General features: G+C 33.3%; 1 long non-coding RNA gene across 3 annotated transcripts; it reads left to right on the top strand.

Annotated features, from left to right (window-relative positions):
• The first annotated feature begins 1824 nt into the window (after positions 1-1824).
• On the top strand, positions 1825-8678 carry LOC107866199. Of its 3 annotated transcripts, none has more exons than XR_007053198.1 (5): positions 1825-3307; positions 3862-3918; positions 4266-4434; positions 4660-6574; positions 8390-8678. It is a non-coding gene; the product is annotated as an uncharacterized LOC107866199 (long non-coding RNA). The 3 variants fall into 3 exon arrangements; XR_001672807.2 differs by having other exon boundaries at positions 4266-5183; positions 6406-6574; XR_007053197.1 differs by having other exon boundaries at positions 4266-6574.
• Positions 8679-9651: the final 973 nt, after the last annotated feature.

Genomic DNA, 9651 nt, shown 5'->3' with positions numbered 1-9651 from the left:
AGTGGTGATAACTTTAGCTATACTTGTCCTAGTGTAATTTGATGAGCTCTATTGTGTTGTATGAACTAATTATTGTTATATGATGTTTTAGGATAACATTGGAGGATTTTTTATTGAGCTAATTTAAGTCTACAAACAAGTCATAATAAGTGTGGAAACAGTTATCAAACATATGAGAAGAGAGGAGTGAAAATGGAACAAATCCTCCCCTTTGAGGAGATGCCGTGCGCCACACCCCCCAAAGCATGGTATGGGATGTGCACTGCACCCCATATGGATATTTAATGCTGCCTCACCCTTAATTTGGGTGGGTTCCACACTGCCTAAGGCTATCTTTTCGCCTTGTGGCGTAACCCTTCTCCTAAGACGTCTAAAAGTTAATTTTTATGTCATTGAGGGGCAATATTGTAAATAAATACTCTTCATGTTGGGTAGATTATGGACGATTTAAAGAATTATAAAAGGAGTAATTAATCATAATTACACGACACTTTTGGAATAACACAAGATTGGAGAGAAGAGAAGGCATCCAAGGTCTCTACACTAGGGTTCTTTCTTCTTTAAGTTAGTTTTACTTTAGTTTTTACTTATAAATTTCATTATTGTGATTTTTTGTAAGATTATGAGTTGATAAATACCCTAATTATAGGGTTGAGTATACAACATTATTGTGTAATTATGGTTTTCTTGTTGGTTTATATATTTATCGTATGATTGTTCCTGCTTTTTTGGTTTACTATTCTAAAGCGTCATGAACTTTAGGATAAATATGTCCCAAAACAAATTGACCATAAGAGTGGAGGGACATAATGAAGAATGTATAGAGTGTGGATCATGTCTTAAATCATTAGATACTAATTGTTAAAGGATGATTTTCGGTTAGGATATAGATATACCTAACAGCCCCACTTCATTAATGAAAATGCACTACAACAGGAAGGTCTATTTATGACCAATATTTAGGGACCGAAATATAATCTCATCTCTAAACGTATATTTATTAAGACGAGATTATATTTCGATCCTTAATTGAGCAATTTATTGCGAAGGTATAAAATCTGGTCCTACAAAAATTAGTTGGTCCTATTGATAATTTAGAGTCTTAAGCATAAAAAAATACTACCAAACTCTTGTAAAAATTTTAATTAAAAAATATATCATTTTGACTAATTAATATAACATAATAAGGCGCCAAAACAGAATATTTCTTTATTTCAATTTAAAAACCTGTCCATTTTCTCTTTAAAATACAGAAAAACTTCTCGATCTGTACTGAATGAAATTGCCCTAATTGTGTCTGTCAATTTCCCCTTCTCACTTCTGTGTGAGCAATTCTCTCTTCTCACTGTTGTGTACGCAAACTTGATACTCTAACTTGTTTTGTTTTTTCTCATGATCTGTATGTTAATGGGTTATGTTATTTTCAATGAATCTGGTGTCTCTTTCATATGGGTTTGGGACAATTTATTTTATATTATTCTGGGTATGTCTAATTCTTGAATACTTTGATTATTTCTAATAAATTTGGTACTTGAGAATGATGTTGCAGCTCTAGAATATAACCACCATTTGTCTTCTGTTTATTCATTGTTGTGATTGGGGTTGAGTCATTACCATATTTACCAAGAGTCATTACCTTCTATTTATTCGTCATTGTTTATTCTCCGCTGCAATTCGTCACTCTAAATAATTCTGGTAAATTTATCTTGCATGTCATTAATTATAACAAGAGTCATACCTTTTAGTGCTATAGAATTGCACCGTTTCTCTATATTGGAATCACTTACTTTTGTTTTTGTCTGCGATCCACATTTGCAGGTTTTTCTTGTGATGTAAATTACACCCTATAAGTATAATTCCCTTACCTTGAAGTTGTCTTCAAGAATGAACTGGAAACTGCTATACAAATTTTAGTGCCAGGAGATGTCAGGAATTTAAATGCCATACGGGGTTGTGATTTGTTAAACATATGGAATGCACATATCCTTTCTCTAATGTAAGAAGTTGCACAAATACGTTTGATAATAATTGTAAGAAGATACTTACCAAAAGGCATTGTTTGAAGTGGTTTTTTTATTAGCTTTCTTGTTTGATAATGTACTTACCGAGGACATGATCTTAGATAGAAGAGTGTGGAGGACGCGACCTAGGGTAGAAACATAGTACGTAGCGGTGCGTTATCTTGTTGTTCGTCATATTAGTAGTCGTAGTATTGCTACTGTAGTTTCTTGTCCTTCGATTTTTGTTACTATCTACTATTTCTTGTTTCTTGTACCTCAATTATGGTATTATTTTGTTGTAGCTTACATACGGTTTATAGTTGCTATTATTGGCAGTGTTTGTTGTGTCTTGTACTTCTGTTACTTCCTTTTTCTATACTACTTTGGACTATTTTCTAGAGCCCAGGGTCTACCGAAAACAGTCTCTCAAACTCAAAGGTAGAGGTAAGACTTTCATACACTCTACCCTCTCCGACACCATTAGAATGTTGTCGTTGTTATTGTATTGTCGATTTTGATAAACTGTCTGGTCAGAATATAAGAAATTGTCGAATGTTCTTAGAAATATCCAGTGATACTGGAGTACTAAATGATTTTTTACCAAAATAATTGTTCACCCCAAGGTACTTTATGTATTCCAGTTCCTGGAGGAAATAGAAAGTTGAGCATGCAATAACATCTATACCTCAATAGAAGCAAGTTAGGATTGGCTATGTGAATCCTTAATATCCATATTACTATTCAATTGAAAATTAATGCCGAGGGAAAAAGAGGTCAACTTTTATCATCACTAACCATAAGTTGGTTCCTCCTCCTTGATAGGAATAAATCATAAATTCTTGAGAGTTAACTCGTTGTCCTTTAATGATTAAGTGTTGTTTTTATTTTTACCATTGTGTGGTTCTATTATATGCTATATTTTTCATATGTACGGAAATAATTCTACACGATATTAGCACCATGCACCAGGGACTATGCTTGAAGTCCTAGATTAAGAAAGGGTGGCATTTTCTGCACCACTAATTGGTGTTGGCAGTTTCCAATTCATCTTTTCAAGTTTATAGTGTTGACAGTTATTGATACACAGTGTTGATGGGTGTTGTACTATGCCGCTATATGTAATATTTGTCAATCGACCTTTGCCAATTTACATATAACATTGTAATTAAATCCATAAGGATAAAATGCTAGAACATCCAACCATATATTTTCTAATGCAGGTTGCGCATCGTACGTTGGATGGCTTGGTGAATGAAAGAACGCATTATGCCCCTAATGATTATTACTTCATTCTAGTGTATGATAAGGTACTACCTGCATATGGTACTGAGTTGCACGTTTTCTTGGACAAGCTTATGTTTTATTCCTTCTTTCCTGATAAGTCATCAAACTTATGTTGTCATTTGTATTTTTAGGTTATAGTGTACTTTAACCGTCCTTAAATTATAAGATTGATTTATTCCTCAAGACAACCATATTACCAAGCGCCGATGCAGTCGGTGATTATTCATCCACGTGATACCAATAAGGAAATTGTTTACTTTATCAAAAATGACAAAAGTAAAAGAGAAGTGAGAAAAACTCAACTTGGTTATTCACTCAAGCCATTGGGTTTAAATAGCTAGATGTACATATTCTATGGAAGGGAAGAGAATCAATACCATAATTATGAGCTATACTATATTTATAAGATCTTATAATATCCTAGATATGCAAGATTCTAAAAACTATTTTATTAATCCGTTACCAGCCTATATTGTTGGATTATGTTTGCTTCCTAACTTTTTCATCAGTGATCTCACTTTTCTTGTCTTCTGAGAAATGAAATAATTTCTCACATTGTATTGAAATCATTTTGTAGGGTTCTTTCTTGATCAAAGTCAATGGACTGGAGGGGTAAACGTGGGATCCTAAACAAGTTAAGTGTTTTTAATCTTATAATGATGATAGTTTTGTTGGCATATGCACTTTTGATTGATTTACTAGCAGTTCAATGTTAGTTTTCCCTTTTCTTTTCTGGCTTGTGTATCAGACCAAAGGAGGGCCTTTCTGTAGGTACATGTTGCAATAGATCATACTGGCTGCAATGGCAACGAAGATAAAATTTTTGGTTCATGGGGTTTGTCCTTATTCTTATAACATTGAAATTAGTCTTTGGATCCTTTGTTCCATAAACAAAGAACAGGGGAGGGGGAACTTTAATCTTTTACATGCTAATTTTCTATTTCTTTACATACTAATTTTCTTGTGTCATTGTTTCTGCAGGTTCACTCTATCTACACGAATTATGGGAAATGTTGGTGGGAGAGATGCTCTCTAAAAGAAGGAGGTCCATCAAATGTGAATGTTGAGCTATTTTCTACAACAGGTGATGTTGTTTCCTCTACATTATCAACACCCAGAGGAACATAATACTTCAAAAACACTATACCCGGTATGTTACCCTAAAAGTAGTTTGGTTGTATTTTATAGTGTATATATTTAGATGGAAAATACAATGATCTATATACTTAGATGGAACAACTATATGCTTCTGATGCTGCTTTTTTAGATAGGTAACATTATGATTCTTAGTTTATGAAATAGATAGTTTCCGTGTGGACTTAACATGCAATTATTATGTTATATAGCTCAATGTTCCAATTTATCTTCATAACAGGGAAGTACAAATTGCGTGCATCATGTCTTGACTTGAATGTTCAAGTTAGAGGATCTGTCGAGGTGCATTTTGAGTCCCTCGTGTTCTTTTAATTGGTGTTTCTTCTTTCCATGTAATGACATTGACTTCGTTTACCATATCTACTTCCTAAATTATTGTACACCAACTTGGAATAAGTATCACTGATTGCATAATTATTTGAATCTACCATGTGGGTTCTCAATTGAGTTGGGTTTCGAAAATAGAGAAGTGGATTTCTTCTTCTTTGTACCCGGTTATGATATTCGTGGCTCTATGGTTGCTAAGGTGAGTTTCTTTAGTAATCACTTGATCTCTATTTTTGTTTTATGTTTTATATTAAAGTTTGTTGTTGTGACTTGTCAGAGTTTCCATGTATTTCTTCTAAAAAATTGATAGGTCAAGGATAACCTTTTACTCGGCACAATCTATTTTTCATAGTCATTTAACTATGAACTATATTTACACAGAATTCAGGACAAGACCATTGCAAAAACCGACTAGAGGTATTTGGAATTATTATGATCGAATGAATTTGTACCTGCTTATGTTTTCTTTCACATAGTTAAAGTGATGAAAATGCGTGAAGGGGGCGGAGATCATAATAGACAAGGTTGTTTCTTTCTCAAGTGAGCTATGAGAGGTGAAATCCCAACTTCTTTAAGAGACAATTTTGTATGGCTACCTTGGTATCATAATGCAAAAATTAGTATAAAGTGGTCGTATTCTATTCAAGCAAGTTATGTTGATCGTAGGTGTGGGTGTTCGGTTTTTAAATTTTCCATCTGTTTTTTCTGTTTTCAGTAATGGAAAAGGGTGCACCGAAGGTTTTTTTTTCAAGTTTGGTTAAGTCTTGAATTGAAAAGTAAAGGAAATGAAAAAATACTTTCTTGCAACAGTTCAATTTTAGCATCAGAAGGAATTTTTACTTACACATACAAATGCAGTAGGAAAACATATTAAAAGATAGTTAATTTTACGTTAGATAGATATTTTCCAGCTTGTTCATTAATACATGGAACTTAGAACTTAAAATAAACTAAATTTTTCTCAGATTTATACCGCTCATTATCTTCTTGCTAATACATAGATAAAATAATTCTAGAAAGTTGAAGTAGCCTTAGTTTCCTAGTAGTCTAACTAATCTTAGGAATACCGGAAACTTGAAAACCTAATAATCTTGTGGAATAAGTTCTGTAAATCTAAGATAAACTTTGCTTTCTGAAGATGACTATTCAGTTAACTGATTAAGATGGATACAAGGTTCTTTCATGTCAAGTAAAAAAGGTAATTACGGCTTTCTTGATATGTTGGTTTCCTTTTATGGTGCTTCATCAATGTGGCATACCTATACTCAATGTAAGGGCAAATTGATATAGGACTTTCTTTTCTTTTGGATGTTACTTTTATTTTTTTAATGTTGTCTTCTTTTATCTAATAGTGTTACTACGGTGACCATTCTCTTACTCAAATAAAAGTGGAAAAACTATTAAGAAAAGACAACAAACATATATCTGTTTTGGGATCGTACTAGTGACATAAATTAGCTAACAATTGACCTATTTTTATCCCTATTACCTTTTTGTGGTATCTAGCAATTATGAAATTAACACCTCAATCCCACGGATCAAAATATGATTAGGCAACTCTCGAATGTAGCTTGTCTTGTTCCAATTAGTCGTATGTCGAGATTCTTTTTATGTTTTCTAATGTTAAACTGTATTGCAGGCAAATCCCATATTGGGAGTTCATATCTATTTATACTCAGATGATTTCACAAATGTTGATTGCCCTAAGGGCTCTAAAAATCTGCCTGGTGATCTAGGATTGGGATAAGTACTTTGCCACAGTGTGGCAGATGCTAATGGAATCTTCTCATTGATATCCATTCCTTGTGGTAAAAATTTTATTTTTGCTGGTGTAATTATTTTAATTTGGCTACATGTAGTTATAATTTAAGTGTAAGTTGTTTCATAGCATTATATAAACATTTGGAAGTTTTAAGTGCATAGTTTTGTATTCTTGAATCATATAAAAATAAAACACATGAAAAATAGGAGATTAAAAGAAATTCTTGTTATTGTATCCATAACTTAAGAAGGTATCATTTAACTTGTCAGACATCTTAGAGGGTTATTGGGTAAAACTTATAAGGCGGCCAAATTGGGTTTTAAGAAAATTTTAGATTATCTAATCACAACCTTTGGAATTTTGGGGACTATGGACCAACCCCTCTATCCTTTTCCACTTAAATATCACTCTTAGTTTGTATGTTGCAGTCAAACTTTTAAGCTAAGTCATAATTTACCTATTTGGTTTGTATGTTGCAGTCAAACTTTTAAGCTAAGTCATAATTTACCTATTTGGTTAAGTCTTTTATAAGTCAACTCTTAACAAATTAAAGTGAGTAGACCTAAATCTTTATTGAGAGAGAGATTCTTGGATTGTGTAGCTATGGCTATTTGTGAATTTTACTCTGAGGATATGGAGTGTATAGTGAGGTTGCATATAATAGATCTTTGTGGTCGGATCCTTCCCTGGACCCTGCGCATAGTGGGAGCTTAGTGCACTGATCTACCCTCTTTTTTTCACTTTGAGGATAGGATTGAGACTTAGGCTCAATGATTTGCCAATAAAGCTATTGTAGCAGTTATGCCAGACAGTCAACCTGAGAACAACGAATGCACATCCCAATACTACCATTTTCAATATAATAGGAGACAATCTCGCCAAGATTGAAATTTGAAGAACTTGTGTCAGTCCTAAAAAAAGAAATTTTGAGTTGAATTTTAGCAATTAAAATGGAAGAAGTGGAGCTATTTCTAAAGAATAAGTCAATCATTGCATTTGGGTTCTTATATAGTGATTCATGATGTATCTTTATCATTAAGGCATTGCCAACGGCCTCACTATTGTAGTGGCATTCGTTATAGAATATATCTCCTCTAGATTACTAGTTGAGTGAATGCTCCTGAGGAAAGTTCAATAGGTGAACCATGAAGGAGTAAATAAAACCTTGGGGTATAGTACCTCTAGGCTATGACCGGCATTAAATAATTAGATTATTGTTAGGAATGCCGTGCACGATATTCTATGGTCAACTTTACTGATCTCCTCGCCCACCAGATCAACGATATCTCTCCTGAACAATGCATAACCTGAAAAGAGTGACCATTTTCATTAAAGACCTTATGTACTAGGCTTTCCAATTAATACTTGCTACTGAGATTCCTTTCTCCGCCCAATTTCCTTAAGTAATAGCTTGTCAATGTAACCTAGGTTCTTTCTGCAAAAGTTTATGATCCAAATAGAAAAAGTCATAGCTAATTCTGAAGTAGTGTTAAGTAAAAGATTCAAGCAACCAAGTTGAAGGACTATATTTGTTCGTCAGTTTTATACTAGGTATACTCCTAGTATACATGTTTATTTTCCCTTTTAGTTCATAAAATTTTAGTTAATAAACTTGCAAAACCACCTTTGAAATGAGAGTGAGCTCTGTGGATTCATAGTTGGTTGCACTAGAGGAAGGTTTATGATCACTCTACCCTCCCTAGACTCCACTTATAAGATTATAATGGGTATGTCATTATTGTTGTTGTTGTTGTATAACTGGTACCATCATCATTACTTATGATTTATGAATAGATAAACCAATTTCACAGATTTTTTTTCTCCTAAAGTGATGCACTAATTTTCTACTTTACTGTTGCAGGAGTTACTTGATTTAGGTGAAACAGTAGGAACTGAAAGTGGAGGACTTGATTATTTTTTTGCCCTATGATGGAAGCTGGACATTTGAACTGAAAGTTGAGGACTTAAACAGTAGAAACAGGAGTTACTTGATTATTTTTTTGCAATGTATTAAAATGTTATGGAAAATTTGACATCATACTCTAGCGCGATCGGGATGGTAACTATGGTTTTTGCGAAACAAATATTGAAACTAATATCATGTGATGTTAACTAAGTTTTCTGATCTATAATTATATCATGTTTTTGTATCGAGATTCTCAATAGCAATTTGCTATTTATTTGATAAATTTATTATTTATTGATATTAGACTCATTTGTGCTCAATTAGAAACTAGCAATATTGCTCATCTTAAAATGTTTTTCTAGGACTAGAGATGTTGCTTTTCTTTAAAGGTTGATCTAGGACTAGAATGTTGCCCGTCTTTAAATGTTGATCTAGGACCAGGATGTTGCTCATCCTTAAGGGATGATCTAGGAAAAAAAAATTCTCGTCGCTAAAGGATAATTTAGGACCAAGTATTTCTCGTCCCTAGAAGATAACTTAGGACTAGTTAATTGTTGGTCAAAGAAGAGATTAACGAGCAGGTAGTTAGTCTATTTGGGATGGGATATATCATCATTAAAAGATAGTTATGACCAGGTAGTTAGTCTGTTTGGGATGAGAAATACCATTGCGAAAAAATAATTACGATGAGGTAGTTAGTCTATTTGGGAAAAGATATATCATCACTAAAAGATAATTATGACCAGGTAGTCAGCCTATTTGGGACGATATATTATCGCAAAAGGATAATTACGACCAGGTAGTTAGTCTATTGGGACAAGATATACCATCACTAAAATATAATTACGACCAGGTTTTTGTTATCTCAAAAGGATTTTAACGACCGGCTTATTAGACTCATTGCTATTGACCTTTTGCAGCAGAGCCTAGTAGGACGGAACATATCCAGTTTTTTCCCATCCTAAAAAACCAATTGGGAAAAGATTTGGTCTTTCTGGGACCAGATTTCCTTTCCTTATAGGTTGTTTTTCTTGTAGTCTTGGAAGATAGCTTAATGCATCCGATTTAAAGAATCACATCCCCGCTCAATGGTATAATTGTGAGATTAATTTGGGTAGATGAATTAGAGGATGACCATTCACAAGTTATAATATCAACCCCATAAATCAATAATCACAATAAACACCAACACTGCCTAGAAACCATAATTATACATG

Source organism: Capsicum annuum, chromosome 3, assembly GCF_002878395.1.
Source record: "Capsicum annuum cultivar UCD-10X-F1 chromosome 3, UCD10Xv1.1, whole genome shotgun sequence".
Lineage (NCBI taxonomy): Eukaryota > Viridiplantae > Streptophyta > Magnoliopsida > Solanales > Solanaceae > Capsicum > Capsicum annuum.
The sequence above is the reverse complement of the archived record's forward strand: the minus strand, read 5'-3'. Positions and strand labels throughout refer to the sequence as shown.